This window comes from Hyperolius riggenbachi, chromosome 6 (assembly GCF_040937935.1).
Source record: "Hyperolius riggenbachi isolate aHypRig1 chromosome 6, aHypRig1.pri, whole genome shotgun sequence".
Classification (NCBI taxonomy): domain Eukaryota; kingdom Metazoa; phylum Chordata; class Amphibia; order Anura; family Hyperoliidae; genus Hyperolius; species Hyperolius riggenbachi.
This window is the reverse complement of record NC_090651.1, coordinates 347,141,083-347,164,338: the sequence shown is the minus strand read 5'-3', so window position 1 is coordinate 347,164,338 and position 23,256 is coordinate 347,141,083. Positions and strand designations below refer to the sequence as shown.

At 46.1% G+C, this 23,256-nt stretch overlaps 1 protein-coding gene across 4 annotated transcripts in view; it reads left to right on the top strand.

Annotated features, from left to right (window-relative positions):
* The window catches only part of LRRC4B (leucine rich repeat containing 4B), a 249,544-nt gene that overhangs the window by 127,449 nt on the left and 98,839 nt on the right, over positions 1-23,256 (top strand). The window contains exon 1 of one of the 4 annotated variants that reach the window (XM_068241554.1): positions 15,719-15,741. The exons of the other annotated variants lie outside the window; for them this stretch is intronic. The gene's annotated coding sequence lies outside the window, so the exon portion shown is untranslated. Of the gene's footprint in view, positions 1-15,718; positions 15,742-23,256 lie in introns of those variants that run through there. 4 annotated transcript variants of the gene reach the window in all.

The following is a 23,256-nucleotide window of genomic DNA, read 5'->3' as shown; positions in this document are numbered from 1 at the left end:
ATAGAGTCAAGCTCAACTCCCAGTCCTACTGCCAGTTTCTGGAAGATACCTTCTTCAAGCAATGGTACAGGAAGAAGTCTGCATCCTTCAAGAAAAACATGATTTTCATGCAGGACAATGCTCCATCACACGCGTCCAAGTACTCCACAGCGTGGCTGGCAAGAAAGGGTATAAAAGAAGAAAAACTAATGACATGGCCTCCTTGTTCACCTGATCTGAACCCCATTGAGAACCTGTGGTCCATCATAAAATGTGAGATTTACAAGGAGGGAAAACAGTACACCTCTCTGAACAGTGTCTGGAAGGTTGTGGTTGCTGCTGCACGCAATGTTGATGGTGAACAGATCAAAACACTGACAGAATCCATGGATGGCAGGCTTTTGAGTGTCCTTGCAAAGAAAGGTGGCTATATTGGTCACTGATTTGTTTTTGTTTTGTTTTTGAATGTCAGAAATGTATATTTGTGAATGTTGAGATGTTATATTGGTTTCACTGGTGAAAATAAATAATTGAAATGGGTATATATTTGTGTTTTGTTAAGTTGCCCAATAATTATGCACAGTAATAGTCACCTGCACACACAGATATCTCCCTAAAATAGCTAAAACTAAAAGAAACTAAAAACTACTTTAAAAAATATTCAGCTTTGATATTGAGTTTTTTTGGGTTCATTGAGAACATGGTTGTTGTTCAATAATAAAATGATTCCTCAAAAATACAACTTGCCTAATAATTCTGCACTCCCTGAGGGGAACCTCAGGACACGTCGAGGAACTGCCAACCTCAGAGTCCGTCACGACAAGACCAAAACTGGGCAGATAATCATCACGAGCAGTGGTCTCAAGCACTGGACTTTCAAAAGAAGGCTTGGACTCAAACCTAGAAATCTCTGTGACAATAATATCATCATGAGCGGAATGTACAAGAATATTTACTGGAACACACACTGACTTACTAACTTTAATCTCACTGCACCCAGAATTCTGCGTAGCAGTCAAACTAGCTTGCAACTCGAAACCGGCAGAAAAACAGGTGAGTATAGTAGCAATACCTAGACGAGCCTCTAGGGACACTGCAGGAGACTCTAAACAAGGCCATATTAACTCATCCAGAGTACAGGGTGCAGAATCAGCATTTTCCTCAGAACAAGAAAGGGACTCACAAATGTCAGTGCGAGTGGAGATCATGTTTTCATTCATGGTACAGGGCAGATTCAGAGAAAGCTTCTCTGGGCAAAGCAAAGAAGCTTCAGCATCAGATTCGCAAAACCGAAGCGCTGTCTCACTCTTAGATTCGGCTAACAATGTCAAATCCGAGGAGTCAGAACGCAAAACTTGCGAATCAAAAATTGCTTTAGGTTGTGAAACTGACGCTTCCATAGCGCAAACCTCAGCGATCTGCGGGGCAGACTGTAAGGCGTTCAGGACAGAAACACTGGAGCAACTGTCACCAGGCAACGGGCCCTTACAGGTGTGAACAGGGTGAGACAAAGACGCATTTGCAGTAGAAATAGCGACAACATCAGGAAAAACTTTATTAGACATAATAATTTTACTTTTGATGCTGCATAATTTAGGAATTTTCCCCATAGCAGGATCACAGATGGAAGATCTTAAAGATCTGTCTCTAAATGACAAGGGGTCCCACACTTCCTTGAGAAAACTGGCACATTCATGCTGATCATAATCTGCAGGAACATCCGAGAAACAGGCATTGGATTGCATAGATTCAAACTGCACATAGTCAGGAGAGAATCTTACAGGATTCGCACAGGAATCAACCACAGTGGTACTCCCATTCATCTCAGATCACACAATGTCACGACTCACATGCTTTACCCCAGAAAGGCAGGAACAATCATCCGACAACGATGTCTCTTTATTGAAATCAATTGATTGGTGTGTGTGCAACTCATCCAAAATAGTCTGCCATACATAAATCACCAGATCCACATCACCCTCGTCACATTCATCGGAATCAATCAAAAGGTACATAGAATCGAGACAATCATTCAAGACATCTTCGCTTTTTGCGATATAAAAATCGCAAAAGGCTTTCTAATCAAAATCAAATTCCTCCATCAAGGCCCCAATGTCCCATGAGGCAAATGGAGGTTCAAACAAGCCAGTATCAAGATAATCTCCATATGGGTGGAGATCAGGAACAAGAACAGATTTTTTAACTGCTTTAATATAGTGTGCGATCCTACCTATAATAGGATCCACATAAGCTTTGGATTGGGGCAAAAAACCCGGAGACTGAGCAACATCATTGTAAACATCATTAGGGAGTGTTTTATTCAGATGCTGATTTTTAATTTTTCCCTTTTTAGCCACTTTGCATGTCTGTTTAAATGCAAGAAACGTATCCAGGCAGTTCTCTTGCATCTGCTTAGAAGCTAAAGTGGCAAGAGAACTGATTATCATACTGAATGGTTTTGCACATTTCAGACTTGACAGAAATAACCTCTTTATTTGTGGTTGCTATGGGCAACAAATCTTTTGGCTGACAAGCCGAATAAGCAGATTGGCCTGCAAGCACCAACTCATTAACATATGGAAATGACAGAGAAATGTTGCATAACCTAATCTGATCAGCATCATGCACTGCAGGAAAAAACTCATAGAAATCACTTGGCATGCAAGTTCCAAGCTTACAAGAAAACACATGAGCCAGAAATCTGCGAGGGTTATGTCTCAGATTCTTGTGTCTGGCATACTCATCAGCCCACACGAACAGATCCCCTTGGAAAAGATTGCAAGCAATCTGACCACTCCAAGTGGAAATATTGGTGGCCTGAAATTCAGGATTTGCCAAGAATCTGGAACATTCTGATATAAACTCATCTCTAGTTTCAGAGTCCAGTATCTTAAACCTCTTAAAGATACAGGACCCATATTTGACCAAATCGTACAAATCGGAAATTCCCTCTACACTGGGAATTTCGGTTTGGCTGGTCATACTGTAACGATTGTGGAATTCTCTCTGTGATCAGCGCACAAGGCGTGCGCTGACATGGCGGAAATCCTCCACAAGCGTATAATTTAAGGGAACCCAGCAAAAGGTGCAATGCACCTGTAGAGGGAAATTCCTGTCGACAGGTGGAGCTGTGGAGTGCAGAGGAACAGCTCCTCTGCCCTGCCACAGACGCCAGACAGGAATTGTACGAAGGGAAGAAACGCAGGGCAAGATAGTCCTGAAAGAGAGAGAGCAAAGAAACAGAGGGTATGCGTGTCCACCAATCTAGTCGCCACCCTGCGACGATGAACACACAACCATGAAGATATGGTAAGAAGGCAATCGCAGGAGATGGCGATTGCTAACAGCGACACAAGACAGAATAAGCACAGAGGAGGAAAGTATGTGTGTGCACCAATCTAGTCGCCAACCTGCGATGGTGGACACACAACAAAGGAAACCGAGTGAGAACGCAATCGCCTGAGAAGCGATTGCGAATGAGATTGAGCAAAGGGACAGATTGTATGTGTGTGCACCAAACTAGTCGCCAACCCGCGACGGTGCATACACAACAGCAGATATGAAGTAGGAACGCAATCGCGAGAGAGGCGATTGCCAGAGGTGACACAAGGCTACAGCAAGGCAGAGCACGAGAGTAGCAAAGGCACAGCAAATCATACAATGAGAAGATAAGGAAAATAACAAACGCTAACTAAACGCGAACACCGCACTCATTCGCAACTGCGAACGCGTTTTCTGCACGGTCTTCGCGTGTTAAGCACAACAGAGACAAGCACGCCTAACTAACCACCGACAGACAAACATGGAACAGAGGATGCGAGCGCTTGCTTAACGGTTACCTCACCGAGCCTCCAGCAAGCGTTCGTAGCTGACAAGACAGATACACGAAAACAGGAATAAGTGAGAGATACGATCCACTGCTCTTTCCGCCAGAGCGAGTGCGATCCAAGTATAGAAACAGAGCGAGCTGGATCCACTGCTCTTTCCGCCAGAGCAAGTGCGATCCAAGTACAGCAAGAGAGTTGCAGACCAGAAGGATCCACAGCACTAGCGCAAGGCGAGTGCGATCCAGGCAAGACAGATCAGAAGGGGCTACCATTAACAACCGCTGTTCCGGTTAGCACCCAGACACACAGAACGATTTCCTGTCGACCACCGCTGGGACAGGACAATTGCAACAGACAAACAAACAGATATGCAATCCTAACTGCACTAGGGAACCTGCCTAGTGCAGTCCCAGGAATTACTCTAAGCTAATCTTCAAACAATAAGCAAGGCTGACACTCCAGGAGTGTTTCACAGGACTAACCCTTTTGACCAGCCCAGGTCTGTAATATCACATGGTATTTATAGTACAAACCTCCAGAGGATGTGGCTAGGCAATTTGCATGACAAACGTATGCAAATTCCTCAGCAGCAGCAAGCTGCAAAACTGACAAAAGGTCTCTCTTCCAGAGACCTGCAGAATGCAGACCTGAACTGTGGCCAAAAAACTGCCTGCCTGCGCGGGCAGCTGAGTGGATCATTACACGTCCGAAGCCCATCACTGGACACTGGAGTCTACTTGTGTCTCCAGTGCTGTTCTACATTTTGTTATGTTACAGCCGTATTCCAAAATGAATTCAGTTAATCTTCTTCCTCAGAATTCTACACACAATGCACATGACAATGTGAAAAATGTTTACATGAGGTTTTGGCAAATTTATAAAAAATAAAAAAAACAGTATTCAAAGCCTTCAAAGTATTCAAAGCCTTTGCTCAGTACTTTTTCAATGCACCTTTGGCAGCAATTACAGCCTCAAGTCTTTTTGAAAATGATGCCACAAGCTTGGCACACCTATCCTTGGCCAGTTTTGCCCATTCCTCTTTTCAGCACCTCTCAAACTCTATCAGGTTGGATGGGAAGCGTCAGTGCACAGCAATTTTAAGATCTCTCCAGAGATGTTCAATCAGATTCAAGTCTGGGTTCTGGATGGGCGCCTCAAGGACATTCACTTGACTGTGGGCTTAGGGTTGTTGTCCCGCTGAAAGATAAACCGGCATGCCAGTCTGAGTTCAATACTGCTCTAGATCAGGATTTCATCCAGCATGTCTCTGTACATTGCTCCAGTCATCTTTCCCTTTATCCTGACTAGTCCTCCAGTTCCTGCCTCTGAAAAACATCCCTACAGCATGATGCTGCCACCATCATGTTTCACTGTAGGGATGGTATTGACCTGATGATGAGTGGTGCCTGGTTTCCTCCAAACGTGACGCCTGACATTCACACCAAAGAATTAAATCTTTGCCTCATCAGATCACAGCATTTTGTTTCTCATGGACTGAGAGTCCTTCAGGTGCCTTTTGGCAAATTCCAGGCAGGCTGCTTTGTGCCTTTTACTAAGGAGTGGCTTCCATATGGCCTCTCCACTATGCAGACCTGATTGGTAGATTGCTACAGAGATGGTTGTCCTTCTGGGAGGTTTTCCTCTCTCCACAGACAGGGCCGGCCCTAGACTTTTCGCCGCCTGAGGCAAAATTAGAAAAAATCGCCCCCCCCCCCCCCAGCCGTGGGGGGGGGGGGGGCGAGCTGGAGGGGTAGCTAGCAGAAAGGGAGAATTGGGCCTAGCGGCGGGGAGGGGGGTCGGACCCCCCCTCCCTCGCCTGGGTCCCCCGATCTGCGCTCCTCCTCCAGCGTAAAGTACCAGCCAGCACGCATATGTTGAAGAGGCAACGGGCGGAGGAATCACTCACCTTTTCCGCGTTCCATCGTGCGCTCCACTGACGTCACTTCCTACAAGGCTGTCCACTTACAATACAGTGGGCGGCGTTGCCGGAAGTGACGTCAGTGGAGCACGCGATGGAACGCGGAAGAGGTGAGTGATTCCCCCGCCTGTTGCCTCTTCGTCATATGCACGCTGGCTGGTACTTTACGCTGGAGGAGGAGCGCAGATTGGGGGACCCAGGCGAGGGAGGGGGGGGTCCGACCCCCCTCCCCGCCGCTAGGCCCAATACCCCCTTTCTGCCCGCTACCCCTCCAGCTCGGCGGGCGGCCCCAGCATCCATGGAGAGGCGGGTGCCGCCAGGGCCGCCATCAGAAATTTTGGGGCCCCTCGCACATCATCAGGCCTGCCCCCCCCCTCCCAAGCCCACCCACTGGCTGCTGAGCCCACTCAATAGCCACCCCACCCCCGTGCCCGTAGCGTCAAAAACTGTGCATGGCTCCAAAGAAAGTGGCACGCACAGCACAACGCAGTAAAAAAGTGTCTCCCTCTGTGTCACCTCAGTTTGTGCAACAGTGAGGTTAGTGTTAGGTGTAGTGATGGGAAGGCTTGTGTTAAGTGGTCAGTGTAGGTTCAGGGAGGTCAGTGTGGGTGCAGGGAGAGGTCAGTGTGGGTGCAGGGAGAGGTCAGTGTGGGTTCTGAGAGGTCAGTGTGGGTGCTTGGAGGTCAGGTCAGTGTAGGTTCTGGGAGGTCAGTGTGGGTGCTTGGAGGTCAGGTCAGTGTAGGTTCTGGGAGGTCAGTGTGGGTGCTTGGAGGTCAGGTCAGTGTGGGTTCTGGGAGGTCAGTGTAGGTTCTGGGAGGTAAGTGTGGGTGCTTGGAGGTCAGGTCAGTGTGGGTTCTGGGAGGTCAGTGTGGGTGCTTGGAGGTCAGGTCAGTGTAGGTTCTGGGAGGTCAGTGTGGGTGCTTGGAGGTCAGGTCAGTGTGGGTGCTTGGAGGTCAGGTCAGTGTAGGTTCTGGGAGGTCAGTGTGGGTGCTTGGAGGTCAGGTCAGTGTAGGTTCTGGGAGGTCAGTGTGGGTGCTTGGAGGTCAGGTCAGTGTAGGTTCTGGGAGGTCAGTGTAGGTTCTGGGAGGTCAGTGTGGGTGCTGAGAGGTCAGTGTGGGTGCTTGGAGGTCAGGTCAGTGTAGGTTCTGGGAGGTCAGTGTAGGTTCTGGGAGGTCAGTGTGGGTGCTTGGAGGTCAGGTCAGTGTGGGTGCTTGGAGGTCACGTCAGTGTAGGTTCTGGGAGGTCAGTGTGGGTGCTTGGAGGTCAGGTCAGTGTAGGTTCTGGGAGGTCAGTGTGGGTGCTTGGAGGTCAGGTCAGTGTAGGTTCTGGGAGGTCAGTGTAGGTTCTGGGAGGTCAGTGTGGGTGCTGAGAGGTCAGTGTGGGTGCTTGGAGGTCAGGTCAGTGTAGGTTCTGGGAGGTCAGTGTAGGTTCTGGGAGGTTAGTGTGGGTGCTGAGAGGTCAGTGTGGGTGCTTGGAGGTCAGGTCAGTGTAGGTTCTGGGAGGTCAGTGTAGGTTCTGGGAGGTCAGTGTGGGTGCTTGGTGAGGAGGTGCTTGGAGGTCAGGTCAGTGTAGGTTCTGGGAGGTCAGTGTGGGTACTTGGAGGTCAGGTCAGTGTAGGTTCTGGGAGGTCAGTGTAGGTTCTAGGAGGTCAGTGTGGGTGCTTGGAGGTCAGGTCAGTGTAGGTTCTGGGAGGTCAGTGTGGGTGCTGAGAGGTCAGTGTGGGTGCTTTAAGGTCAGGTCAGTGTAGGTTCTGGGAGGTCAGTGTGGGTGCTTGGAGGTCAGGTCAGTGTGGGTGCTTGGAGGTCAGGTCAGTGTAGGTTCTGGGAGGTCAGTGTAGGTTCTGGGAGGTCCGTGTGGGTGCTGAGAGGTCAGTGTGGGTGCTTGGAGGTCAGGTCAGTGTAGGTTCTGGGAGGTCAGTGTAGGTTCTGGGAGGTCAGTGTGGGTGCTTGGAGGTCAGGTCAGTGTGGGTGCTTGGAGGTCAGGTCAGTGTAGGTTCTGGGAGGTCAGTGTGGGTGCTTGGAGGTCAGGTCAGTGTAGGTTCTGGGAGGTCCGTGTGGGTGCTTGGAGGTCAGGTCAGTGTAGGTTCTGGGAGGTCAGTGTGGGTGCTGAGAGGTCAGTGTGGGTGATGAGAGGTCAGTGTGGGTGCTTGGAGGTCAGGTCAGTGTAGGTTCTGGGAGGTCAGTGTGGGTGCTGAGAGGTCAGTGTGGGTGCTGAGAGGTCAGTGTGGGTGCTGGGGGACGGAGAGACACTAGGATTTAGGCCAAAGTGCTGTGTGGGGGCGGGGCTTACCGGACGTGGTGGGCGGGGCTTACCGGACGTGGTGGGCGGGGCTTCTTTCCGTGGCCAGGCGATCTTTATTGAAAACTTCTCTTCTTGAGGTCTGGCTGGGTGAGCCAGCCCATCACCTCAGTCATCTTGCCTCCTCCATCTTCAGCAGCACCAGGCCTCCTCCATTCCCAGCATGCTACCTGCAGCTCCTCCTCCCAGACCCTCCTTAGCTGGACGGCAGCCAGCCTGGCCGTGTCTTTGTATGCATCACAGACCACCCACAGCAGGCATGTCGGGACTTTGGGGTGGGGCCTACTGGGGGAAATCCCGCCCTCCCATTGGCTCAGTCTGACACTGGCTTCACCCTCCTCTGTGATTGGCTGGCATCATCACTTGCTGCAGCAGCCGCTCGCAGTTACCAGACATGACATGCTGGGAGCAGGGGGCCTGTAGCGGAGCCGCAGTAAGTGAGCAGGGGGCCCGGGCCCCCGGGCCCCCCCCCTTGGGAGCCTCAGGCGGCTGGGCCCATCACTCTTGTATCGTCTGTCCCCCCCTGATGGCGGGGGTGGGTGCCGCCCCCGCAGATTTGCCGCCTGAGGCAAATGTTTCACCCCGCCTCATGAGCGGGCCGGCCCTGTCCACAGACGACCTCTGGAGCACTGACAGAGTGATCATTGGGTTCTTGGTCATGTCCCTGAATATGGCCATTCTCCCCGATAGCTCAGTTTAGATGGCCGCCAGGTCAAGGAAGACTTCTGGCTGTTTTGAACTTCTTCCACTTACTGATGATGGAGGCCACTGTGCTCATTGGGTCCTTCAAAGCAGCAGACATTATTCTGTAACCATCCACAGATTTGTGCCTCGGGGCAATCCTGTCTCAGAGGTCTACTGACAATTCAAAAAGGACTTTATGCTTGGTTTGTGCTCTGACCTGAACTGTTGACTGTGGGACATTATATAGCCAAGGTGTGTGCCTTTCCAATACATGTCCAATCAACAGATTGTACCACAGGTGGATGCCAATTAAGCTGCAAAAACAACTCAATAATGATCAGGGGAAACAGGATGCACCTGAGCTCAATTTTGAGCTTCATGGCAAAGGCTATGAATACTTATGTACATGTGCTTTCTTAACCACTTGCCGACCGCCCACAGCCCATGGGCGGCGGCAAAGTGGACGCCTAAAGGACCGCAATACGCCTTCAGGCGGCGCGTCCTTTAGGCATGCCGGGGGAGCGATCGCGTCATTGATGACGCGCGCTGACCCCGGCAACTGGCTCCGCCCACCCGCCGTAACATCCCGCCGGCCATACGGAAGCGCCGGCGGGATGTTAACCCCGCGATCACCGCTACAAAGTGTATAATACACTTTGTAATGTATACAAAGTGTATTATACAGGCTGCCTCCTGCCCTGGTGGTCCCAGTGTCCGAGGGACCACCAGGGCAGGCTGCAGCCACCCTAGTCTGCACTCAAACACACTGATCTGCCCCCCCCGCCCACTGATCGCCCACAGCAACCCTCAGACCCCCCCCTGCCCACCCCCCAGACCCCTGTTTGCACCCAATCACCCTCCTAATAACCCATCAATCACTCCCTGTCACTATCTGTCAACGCTATTTTTTTTTATCCCCCCCTGCCCCCTGCCCCCTCCTGATCACCCCCCGACCCCTCAGATTCTCCCCAGACCCCCCCCCCCCCAGACCCCCCCCTGTGTACTGTATGCATCTATCTTCCCTGATAACCTGTCAATCACCCATCAATCACCCATCAATCACCCATCAATCACCCCCTGTCACTGCCACCCAACAATCAGCCCCTAACCTGCCCCTTGCGGGCAATCTGATCACCCACCCACACCAATAGATCGCCCGCAGATCCGACATCAGATCACCTCCCAAATCCATTGTTTACATCTATTCTCTCCTCTAAACACCCACTAATTACCCATCAATCACCCATCAATCACCCCCTATCACCACCTGTCACTTTTACCTATCAGATCAGACCCTAATCTGCCCCTTGCGGGCACCCAATCACCCGCCAACACGCTCAGATTGCCCTCTGACCCCCCCTTATCAATTCGCCAGTGCATTAATTACATCTGTTCTTCCCTGTAATAACCCACTGATCACCTGTCAATCACCTGCCATTCACCTATCACCCATCAATCACCCCCTGTCACCCCCTGTCACTGCCACCCATCAATCAGCCCCTAACCTGCCCCTTGCGGGCAATCTGATCACCCACCCACACCATTAGATCGCCCGCAAACCCGCCGTCAGATTACCTCCCAAATGTATTGTTTACATCTGTTATCTTCTCTAAACACCCACTAATTACCCATCAATCACCCATCAATCACCCCCTATCACCACCTGTCACTGTTACCTATCAGATCAGACCCTAAGCTGCCCCTTGCGGGCACCCAATCACCCGCCCACACGCTCAGATTGCCCTCAGACCCCCCCCCCCTTATCAATTCACCAGTGCATTAATTACATCTGTCCTTCCCTGTAATAACCCACTGATCATCTGTCAATCACCTGCCAATCACCTATCACCCATCAATCACCCCCTGTCACTGCCACCCAACAATCAGCCCCTAACCTGCCCCTTGCGGGCAAACTGATCACCCAGCCACACCAATAGATCGCCCGCAGATCCGACATCAGATCACCACCCAAGCGCAGTGTTTCCATCTATTCTCTCCTCTAAACACTCACTAATTACCCATCAATCACCCATCAATCACCCCCTATCACCACCTGTCACTGTTACCCATCAGATCAGACCCTAATCTGCCCCTTGCGGGCACCCAATCACCCGCCTACACGCTCAGATTGCACTCAGACCCCCCCTTATCAATTCGCCAGGGCATTATTTACATCTGTCCTTCCCTGTAATAACCCACTGATCACCTGTCAATCACCTGTCAATCACCCATCAATCACCCCCTGTCACTGCCACCCATCGATCACCCCCTGTCACTGCCACCCATCAATCAGCCCCTAACCTGCCCCTTGCGGGCAAACTGATCACCCACACCAATAGATCGCCCGCAGATCCGACATCAGATCACCACCCAAGCGCAGTGTTTCCATCTATTCTCTCCTCTGAACACCAACTAATTACCCATCAATCACCCCCTATCACCACCTGTCACTGTTACCCATCAGATCAGACCCTAATCTGCCCCTTGCGGGCACCCAATCACCCGCCTACACGCTCAGATTGCCCTCAGACCCCCCCTTATCAATTCGCCAGTGCAATATTTACATCTGTTCTCCCCTGTAATAACCCACTGATTACCTGTCAATCACCTGTCAATCACCTATCAATCACCCATCAATCACCCCCTGTCACTGCCACCCATCAATCACCCCCTGTCACTGCCACCCATCAATCACCCGCTGTCACTGCCACCCATCAATCAGCCCCTAACCTGCCCCTTGCGGGCAATCTGATCACCCACCCACACCAATAGATCCGACGTCCGATCACCTCCCAAGTGCAGTGTTCACATCTGTTCTCTACCCTAAACACCCACTAATTACCCATCAATCACCCCCTGTCACTGCTACCTATCAGATTAGACCCCTATCTGCCCCTAGGGCACTCAATCACCCGCCCACACCCTCAGAATGCCCTCAGACCCCAGCCCTGATCACCTCGCCAGTGCATTGCTTGCATCTATTCCCCCCTCTAATCACACCTTGAGACACCCATCAATCACCTCCTGTCACCCCCTAGCACACCTACCCATCAGATCAGGCCCTAATTTGCCCCGTGTGGGCTCCTGATCACTCGGCCAAACCCTCAGATCCCCCTCAGACCCCCTTCCGATCACCTCCCCAGTGCATTGATTGCATCTATTTTCCCCTCTAACCACCCCCTGAGACACCCATCAATCACCTCCTGTCACCGCCCTAGCACTCCTATCCATCAGATCAGGCCCAATACAACCTGTCATCTAAAAGGCCACCCTGCTTATGACCGGTTCCACAAAATTCGCCCCCTCATAGACCACCTGTCATCAAAATTTGCAGATGCTTATACCCCTGAACAGTCATTTTGAGACATTTGGTTTCCAGACTACTCACGGTTTTGGGCCCGTAAAATGCCAGGGCGGTATAGGAACCCCACAAGTGACCCCATTTTAGAAAAAAAGACACCCCAAGGTATTCTGTTAGGTGTATGACGAGTTCATAGAAGATTTTATTTTTTGTCAAAAGTTAGCGGAAATTGATTTTTATTGTTTTTTTTTCACAAAGTGTCATTTTTCACTAACTTGTGACAAAAAATAAAATCTTCTATGAACTCGCCATACACCTAACGGAATACCTTGGGGTGTCTTCTTTCTAAAATGGGGTCACTTGTGGGGTTCCTATACTGCCCTGGCATTTTAGGGGCCCTAAACCGCGAGGAGTAGTCTAGAAAACAAATGCCTTTAAAATGACCCGTGAATAGGACGTTGGGCCCCTTAGCGCACCTAGGCTGCAAAAAAGTGTCACACATGTGGTACCGCCGTACTCAGGAAAAGTAGTATAATGTGTTTTGGGGTGTATTTTTACACATACCCATGCTGGGTGGGAGAAATTTCTATGTAAATGGTCAATTGTGTGTAAAACAAATCAAACAATTGTCATTTACAGAGATATTTCTCCCACTTAGCATGGGTATGTGTAAAAATACACCCCAAAACACATTATACTACTTCTCCTGAGTACGGCGGTACCACATGTGTGGCACTTTTTTACACCCTAAGTACGCTAAGGGGCCCAAAGTCCAATGAGTACCTTTAGGATTTCACAGGTCATTTTGCGACATTTGGTTTCAAGACTACTCCTCACGGTTTAGGGCCCCTAAAATGCCAGGGCAGTATAGTAACCCCACAAATGACCCCATTCTAGAAAGAAGACACCCAAAGGTATTCCGTTAGGAGTATGGTGAGTTCATAGAAGATTTTATTTTTTGTCAAAAGTTAGCGGAAAATTGATTTTTATTGTTTTTTTCACAAAGTGTCATTTTCCACTAACTTGTGACAAAAAATAAAATCTTCTATGAACTCACCATACTCCTAACGGAATACCTTGGGGTGTCTTCTTTCTAAAATGGGGTCATTTGTGGGGTTCCTATACTGAACTGGCATTTTAGGGGCCCTAAACCGTGAGGAGTAGTCTGGAAATCAAATTTCGCAAAATGACCTGTGAAATCCTAAAGGTACTCATTGGACTTTGGGCCTTTTAGCGCAGTTAGGGTGCAAAAAAGTGCCACACATGTGGTATTGCCATACTCGGGAGAAGTAGTACAATGTGTTTTGGGGTGTATTTTTACACATACCCATGCTGGGTGGGAGAAATACCTCTGTAAATGACAATCTTTTGATTTTTTTACACACAATTGTCCATTTACAGAGTTATTTCTCCCACCCAGCATGGGTATGTGTAAAAATACACCCCAAAACACATTGTACTACTTCTCCCGAGTACGGCGATACCACATGTGTGGCACTTTTTTGCACCCTAACTGCGCTAAAGGGCCCAAAGTCCAATGAGTACCTTTAGGATTTCACAGGTCATTTTGCGGAATTTGATTTCCAGACTACTCCTCACGGTTTAGGGCCCCTAAAATGCCAGGGCAGTATAGGAACCCCACAAATGACCCCATTTTAGAAAGAAGACACCTCAAGGTATTCCGTTAGGAGTATGGTGAGTTCATAGAAGATTTTATTTTTTGTCACAAGTTAGTGGAAAATGACACTTTGTGAAAAAAACAATAAAAATCAATTTTCCGCTAACTTTTGACAAAAAATAAAATCTTCTATGAACGCACCATACTCCTAACGGAATACCTTGGGGTGTCTTCTTTCTAAAATGGGGTCATTTGTGGGGTTCCTATACTGCCCTGGCATTTTAGGGGCCCTAAACCGTGAGGAGTAGTCTGGAAATCAAATTCCGCAAAATGACCTGTGAAATCCTAAAGGTACTCATTGGACTTTGGGCCCTTTAGCGCAGTTAGGGTGCAAAAAAGTGCCACACATGTGGTATCGCCGTACTCGGGAGAAGTAGTACAATGTGTTTTGGGGTGTATTTTTACACATACCCATGCTGGGTGGGAGAAATAACTCTGTAAATGGACAATTGTGTGTAAAAAAAATGAAAAAATTGTCTTTTACAGAGATATTTCTCCCACCCAGCATGGGTATGTGTAAAAATACACCCCAAAACACATTCTACTACTTCTCTTGAGTACGGCAATACCACATGTGTGGCACTTTTTTGCAGCCTAACTGCGCTAAGAGGCCCAAAGTCCAATGAGCACCTTTAGGCTTTACAGGGGTGCTTACAAATTAGCACCCCCCAAAATGCGAAGACAGTAAACACACCCCACAAATGACCCCATTTTGGAAAGTAGACACTTCAAGGTATTCAGAGAGGGGCATGGTGAGTCCGTGGCAGATTTCATTTTTTTTTGTCGCAAGTTAGAAGAAATGGATTCTTTTTTTTTTTCTTTTTTTTTGTCACAAAGTGTCATTTTCCGCTTACTTGTGACAAAAAATAATATCTTCTATGAACTCACTATGCCTCTCAGTGAATACTTTGGGATGTCTTTTTTCCAAAATGGGGTCATTTGGGGGGTATTTATACTATCCTGGAATTCTAGCCCCTCATGAAACATGACAGGGGGTCAGAAAAGTCATAGATGCTCGAAAATGGGAAAATTCACTTTTTGCACCATAGTTTGTAAACGCTATAACTTTTACCCAAACCAATAAATATACACTGAATGGTTTTTTTTTAATCAAAAACATGTTTGTCCACATTTTTCGCGCTGCATGTATACAGAAATTTTACTTTATTTGAAAATTGTCAGCACAGAAAGTTAAAAAAATCATTTTTTTGCCAAAATTCATGTCTTTTTTGATGAATATAATAAAAAGTAAAAATCGCAGGAGCAATCAAATAGCACCAAAAGAAAGCTTTATTAGTGACAAGAAAAGGAGCCAAAATTCATTTAGGTGGTAGGTTGTATGAGCGAGCAATAAACCGTGAAAGCTGCAGTGGTCTGAATGGAAAAAAAGTGGCCGGTCCTTAAGGGGTAGAAAGACTGTGGTCCTCAAGTGGTTAAAGAAAAAAATTATTTTTAATAAGTTTGCCAAAACCTCAAGTAAACTTTTTCCATGTTGTCACTATGGGGTGTTCTGTGTAGAATTCTGAGGGGGAAAAAAATAATTGATCTATATTGCAATAGGGCTGTAAAATAACAAAAATGTGGAAAAGGTGATATGCTGTAAATACTTTCCGGATGCACTATTAATAAATATATATATACAGTAGAAATAAAAATTATGTGAACACTTTGGAATTATATGGATAACACATAAAATGTGATCTGATCTTCTAAGTCACAACAATAGACAATCACACAGTCTGATTAAACCAATACCACGCAAATGATTAAATGTTTCCATGATTTTATTGAACTCACCATGTAAACATTCACATCGCAGGTGTTAAAAGGTATGTGAACCCTTGAATTTAATAACTGGTTGAACCTCCTTTGGCAGCAATAACTTCAAACAAACATTTCCTGTAGTTGCAGATCAACAGCAGGTCAGTACACAACAGTCAGGAGTAATTTTTGACCATTCCTCTTTACAGGACTGTTTCAGTTCAGCAATATTCCTGGGATTTCTGGAGTAAATCGCTTTCTTGAGGTCATGCCACAGCATCTCAATCGGGTTGAGGTCAGGGAGGTGTATTTTTTTTCTGTTTAAGCCATTCCGTTGTTGATTTACTTCTATGCTTTTATGTCATTGTCCTGTTGTAGCAACACCCATCTTCTGCTGAGCTTCAGGTGGTGGACAGATGGCCTTAAGTTCTGGAAAATGTTTTAATAAACTTGGGAATTCATTTTTCCTTTGATGATAGCAATCCATCCAGGTCCTGACGCAGCACAGCAGCCCCAAACTATGATGCCCCCACCACCATAGCTCATAGTTGGGATGAGGTTTTCATGTTGGTGTTCTGTGCCAATTTTTCTCCACAAATAGGGCTTGATTCAATAAGACAAATAGCACGCCTTATAAAAGTTAACACGCCTTATTAAAGTTAACATGCCTTATCAGAGTAGCATAGCAAACTTATGCCTGCTAATTGGTAATGACAAGAGCTCCTCTCGTCCTGCCCTGAGCCTTTGCTGGTTTGTAGCACTCTCTATGCTACTCTTATAAGGTGTGTTAACTTTGATAAGGCGTGCTATTTGTCTTAGTGAATCAAGCCCATAGTGTTGAGTGTTTCTTCCAAACAACTCAACTTTGGTTTCATCTGTCCACAGAATATTTTTCCAGAACTGCTGTGGAACATCCAGGTGCTCTTTTTCAAACTTTAAGTGTGCAGCAATGTTTTTTTTTGGGGGGACAGCAGTGATTTCCTCTGTAACATCCTCCCATGAACTCCATTCTTGTCTAGTGTTTTACGTATGATAGATTTGCTAACCGGGATGTTTGCATATGCCAGAGACTTTTGTAAGTCTTTAGCTGACACTCTAGGATTCTTGTTCACTTCATTGAGCCTTCTGCGCTGTGCTCTTGCAGTCATCTTTACAGGACAGCCACTCCTATGGAGAGTAGCAGCAGTGCTGAACTTTCTCCAATCAGACAATTTGTCTTACCATGGACTGATGACCAGCAAGGCTTTTGGATATACTTTTATAACCCTTTCCAGCTTTATGCAAGTCAACAATACTTAATCATAGGTCTTCTGAGAGCTCTTTTGTGCACGGCATCATTCACACCAGGAAATGCTTCTTGGGAAAAGCAAACCCAAAACTGGTGTGTGTTTTTGTAGGACAGGGCAGCTGAACCAACCCCTCCTGTCTCATCTCATTGATTAGACTCCAGCTGTCTAACACCTCACTCTTAGCTACGACTAAGGACCCGGCAGGGTCAGAAACGCGTCAGCTTGTATGCTGCTCTATATTTGCTATGTTTCTATGATGATTCAATAAAGGAATGGTTTTTATCCATGGAAGGTGTGCGGAGGAATCTTTGAACATAACACTTCACTCCAATTAACTCTTGGAGACTTCATTAGTCTTGGGGTTCACATACATTTTCCACCTGCACTGTGAATGTTTACATGGTGTATTCAATAAAACATGGAAACATTTAATGATTTGTGTAGTATTTGTTTATGCAGACTGTGATTGTCTATTGTGACTTACATGGAGATCAGATCACATTTTATCCAAAGGGTTCACATACTTTTTATTGTGTGTATATATGTGTATATATATATATATATATATATATATATATATATATATATATATAATGTGAGTGGCTTGCAAAAGTATTCGACCCCCTTGAAGTTTTCCACATTTTGTCACATTACTGCCACAACCATGAATCAATGAGACTGGGGCGGAGGTTCCCCTTCCAGCAGGACAATTACCCTAAACATAAATCCAGGGCAACAATGGAATGGTTTAAAACAAAACATATCCAAGTGTTAGAATGGCCCAGTCAAAGTCCAGATCTAAATCCAATCGGGAATCTGTGGCAAGATCTGAAAACTGCTGTTCACAAACGCTGTCCATCTAATCTGACTGAGCTGGAGCTGTTTTGCAAAGAAGAATGGGCAAGGATTTCAGTCTCTAGATGTGCAAAGCTGGTAGAGACTTGCCCTAAAAGACTGGCAGCTGTAATTGCAGCAAAAGGTGGTTCTACAAAGTATTGACTCAGGGGGCTGAATAATTACGCACACCCCACTTTGCAGTTATTGATTTGTAAAAAATGTTTGGAATTCTGTATGATTTGTGTTCCACTTCTGACATGTACACCACTTTGTATTGGTCTTTCACGTGGAATTCCAATAAAATTGATTCATGTTTGTGGCAGTAATATGAAAAAATGTGGAAGGGGGGGCTGAATACTTTTGCAAACCACTGTATATATGTGTGTATATATATATATATATATATATACATATATATATATATATATACACACATATATATATATATATATATATATATATATATATATATATATATATATATATATATATAGTGTGAAATCTATGAGGTGTGATATACTGTATATTGGTGGAATGGATGGTAGATGGATGGATAGATGTAAGAAGGGGATTGTGTCTTTTCTCACAGGTCAGTCTAGTTTGGATACGTTTCCTTCCACATTCCCTGCTTAATGGCTTTTGGCGAGATGTCATCCTGTGAGATTTGGATACAATCATCCATCCATGGAAGGATAGAGCATTGGCATATTTTGATTCTGCTTTCCCTCCTTGTCCCTCTCTGTACCCCCCGAGGATGGAAAACTGACCCCTTCTCTACTCTATTCATTACCGACATACAATAGACTTATTCACTGCCTTTCTATGAACACATCCTGCAGACAGTCTATTCCTTGTGGACAATGGCAGTCCCCACCATGGAAGGAGACAGCCCCCACCATGGAAGAAGCCCCACCATGAAAGGAGACAGCCCCACCATGGAAGGAGACAGCTCCCACCATGGAAGGAGACAGCCCCCACCATGGAAGGAGACAGCTCCCACCATGGAAGGAGACAGCCCCCACCATGGAAGGAGACAGCCCCCACCATGGAAGGAGACAGCCCCCACCATGGAAGGAGACAGCCCCACCATGGAAGGAGACAGCCCCACCATGGAAGGAGACAGCCCCACCATAGGAGACAGCCCACAGCATCCACCATGAAAGGAGACAGCACCACCATGGAAGGAGACATTCCCCAACACCCACCATGGAAGGAGACAGCACCACCAAGAGACAGTCCCACCATGGATGGAGACAGCTCCCTCCACCCACCATGGAAGGAGACAGCACCACCATGGAAGCAGACAGCCCCACTATGGAATGAGACAGCCCGCAACACCCACCATGGAAGGAGACCGCACCACCAAGAGACAGTCCCACCATGGATGGAGACAGCTCCCTCCACCCACCATGGAAGGAGATAGCCCAACCACGGAACAAGACAGCACCACTAGGAGACAGCCCCACCATGGAAGGAGACAGCCCCACCATGGAAGGAGACAGCCCCACCATGGAATGAAACAGCCCCTTCTACACTGCATATCATCTAATCACTCAGCTTCCCTCAGGTTATGGTCACATTCCATAAATCACCTCTCCAAAAGATGTATGCAATAAACATCGGCAAGCAGAATTATATGCGTAACGTTTTACCGCACGGTGAGTAGAGCAGAAAACAACATATTACATGCAATACATGACGCTCTACTGATTGTGTGGTAATAGTTTACCACGTAATTCTGCTTATTGCAGTTTATTGCATACACCCCCCTCACGTTTCATACTTCCTTCTGTTCAGCTCTCACATGTTCTGCTCATTGTATTGCTCTGCATGTGCCAACATGCAATATGCTATACAATATACGGTATATTCATGCAATTCTCACCCATCCAGATTAAAGGCCCATACACGCACTAGATTAAAGTCGGCGCACACAAATGAGCAATGCCGTTCAAATGACAAGTATTATAAACGACTTTCACACAAACTGATAATTCAAATTATTATGCTGTTCGTATACTGTAGACGCATTCATGTTGTTTTATATTGATTGTCGTCAGATCTGCTGTTTGCTGGATGTTTCAAACGACTTTTATCCAACTTGTGAAAATGATAGAAAGATAGACAGATCTGGACAGAAAGATGTTGCAGTTCCCCAGGTCTATGTATTAAAATACAAGCTCTAGTTTATTGGCTAATTCAAAAGAAAAACCGTAAGCTTTTAGTTGGTAAGCCTTCTTCAGACTCTCTTCCTGTTGACTGACAATGTTAGTTAGAACATACAATCATAAGCTTGTTGAGAAATTTTTTTGGGTGCAAATATAAGTGGCAACCAGATACATTAATAGCAAGGGATCTTGCAAGCATTGTGAGGTATTTATGGCTATAGATAAGACCCTTGGTTTACATAAACCCTGACATGAAGAGTTTTTTTTACAGACCCTATCCTGTTCAATGTACACTGCTGGAGCCTGGAAACCGTTAACGGCATGTTATTGAGCCGGGTGGGGGTAGGTATGTCACTCAGGGGAGCATAGTGATTGCCGAGGGGGAGGGGGGGGGGCCAAGTTTGCCCCAGTGTAGCGCTGCCACTGGTTGTTAAGGGCACTGCAGTCTCTTGATTCTCTCCATTTCTTTTCTTTACAATTTCTATCTCCTATCTCTTTGTCTCCTTAGATGGGGTTAGGCACCACTAAGGATTTAAATCAGACTGTTAGTTTACTATATTGGAATTTTGTTTTCGAAAGCTTTTTCTTTGTTCAAGCAAGAAATCTGATCCAATTTCCTGTTTTTCTTCAATATAAGTCGATTGGGAGTGGTGAATGTCGCACTCCCCCTAGTGGCCGGACTGCTCAATGCCTTCCACTCTGCTTTAACCCACAGACGAGCCAAACGTGTGGATGCAATTGATGTGCTAAAGCCACTGAAATTGGGCAAACAGACAGGTCAGGAGGGAACGTGCAAGCAGTACAAACACTTTAATACACAATATTACAGGTAGCTGCCACCACATCTGTATAAGGACAGAGGAACCTGCAGATAAAATTAACACACCCTAGTCTGACTGAAATAATACAATACTTAATATACCATATATACTTGTATATAAGCTGACCCACATATAAGCCAAAGTACCCACTTTTCCCTCAGAAACCAGGAAAAAGTGACTGACTCTCGTATAAGCCCCTCACCAGTATAGCCCCTTACACAGTAGCCAGATGGTCCCCCAGTACAAATCATTCCCCCTTCCCATAGCCAGATGTGCCACAAGGAGGATACAGCTGTGTCTCAAGACGACACCAGATAGCGTCATAGATATGAGGCACTGCAATTGCAACACAGGAAGAACCCTGATCATTGCACCGCTGACAATGCCGCTTGTGCATTTTGCTCCACAAGCCAGGGGACACAGGTAGTCTTGAGCAGCAAACTCTGCACACCATGTTGCAGGTGATTGGAGGCACAGACACATAGTGCACTATCCTTGCGCTCCACTGCCAGTAATAAAATCTGCTCCACCATCGGTTCTGCTCCACTGACTCGCATATATGCCGAGGGGGTAACTTTTCAGCACATTTTTTGTGCTGAAATAAATAGGCTTATCTGTGAGTATATAAGGTATATAGAAAATTATTCTAAGCAATAATTGTGAAGACAGTAGCCACAGAATAAAATAAAACTGAAATGAAGTGAAATGAAGAAGATGAATACTTAAAGATTTGGAAGAAATATGTCCTTTGTGTAAAAGTCCTGGAAAGGTCCCCTGCTCTGGAGGTTAACCAACCCCTTACATTTGGGGGGAAAATATTAGTCTCAAATATATGACCTGTCCATAACCCCAGCAATATGCATCGTACACAAATAATAATAGCAAATTCTGCAATTTCAAAGAATATGGATCATAATAATACCAGACATGAATAGGACATTCTGTTACTGAGAAGTGGAATAAAGGGGCTGTGGCTTCTGTCAGCTACATAAAGGGATATAAAAATGTTTGTCAGGTTACTAGCGAACAAACAATATACTTTTCATATAGGTTACAAGTACAGTATCTCTTTAAAGGACAAAATAAGCAAGTACCGTTATTAAATATAGCCAGGACTCTTGCCTCCGCGTAGTCTGCTTCCTGCTGTGCTGGAGGCTTCCTCTGCCAGCAGCAAGCCAAATGGTCTAACTCGTGCTAGAATTCACACCTAGTTGTTAGCTGGGAGATTCTGTGCTGGGGTCCCAGGCAATTAAAGTACACACTGTCATCTAAAAATAAGGCTCTTCCTGAAGTAACCCCTAAGTGCTTAGCCTCTACACATCCAATCTGGATTGTAACATGAATCACAATCAGTGCAAAAAAACGATTGTGATTGCATTTTTCATGGTTCATCAGTGACACTTTTTTTGTGGATTTTTCTGATCAATTTTTCTGAAGATTGCATGGTGTAGGTTATATTGGCCTCAATTCACTAAGATCATGCTGGAGATAAGGCAAGAGAAAACTTACCTCCACACAGTAAGAGAGTTATCTTATCTCTTCATTCCTTACGTTACCTCCTCTGTAGTTAATTTACCTCCTCTGTAGTTAAGTTACCTCCTCTGTAGTTATTTTCACACGCAGTTAATGAACAGCCTGTCTTTAACTCTTGAGTTATTTTAAGGATTAAAAAGTTAACTTAAAGACAGAAGAGTTAACTTTAGGTTTGCCTGAGGTAAAATGTTTCCTGAATACTACATGCCTTATCACCATGGTAACAACTTTAGAAGAGTCATTAAAGACAGGAGATAAGCTTAGTGAATTGAGGCCATTGTCAGTTTCTTAATACATACACCCAAGCAGATTGTTCAGAATTTTCAATCTTTTATTTTTTCATACTTTGGGAAAAATTTGACACGTGTGTCAGATTGGTCAGATTTTTAAAATGTTACAATAATTCACAAAAATGTATTGTTGTTCTTGAATTAAGAAGAAATTAAAAAAAATGTTTGGTGTGTGGCCACCTTTAGGGGCCTGTCAGGCCTGGAACCCACTACAAAACGCTATCGCTAATCGCAATCGCTAGCGTTTTGTATGAGCAGTTTGTAAGCGATTTCATGAGCGCTTTAGGGAGCGATTTTAGAAAGTGTAATCAATTTGCCAGCGGTTGTGTAGCGATTAGCGATTAGCGTTTTAAAATCTGATTGGTCCTTCCAATTATTTTTAATTTTGTTACAGTGTACATTAAATTTTAAACGCTAGCAAAATCGCTCCATGCAAGTTTTGATGAGCGATTACGCCAGTGATTATATACTTTACATTGAAGTGCTAACGCTAACAAAATGCTGCATGTCCTGTGTTTGCGATTTTGCTAATCACAATCGCTTCTGTGGAATTTGCACCATCCATTTACATTGGCAGAGCGTTTAGGGAAATCACTAGCGATTTCTCACGCTCCCAGAACGCTTAAAAAATCGCTCTAGTGGGTTCCAGCCCTCACACTGGCGTGGTGCCTAATTTTACCGCAGCCTAACGCTAGGGCAATGAAAGTCTATGGCGCATATCACACTACATGTGACGCAGTGCGATGGAAGTAGCTAATCTTACATGAGCACATACCTACAGGGGCGAACCCAGGATTTTCAAAGGGGGGATTCCTGAAAGGTCTCCCTCAGCCGCACACAATACAGTATAATAATATGGTAGGACATCATGC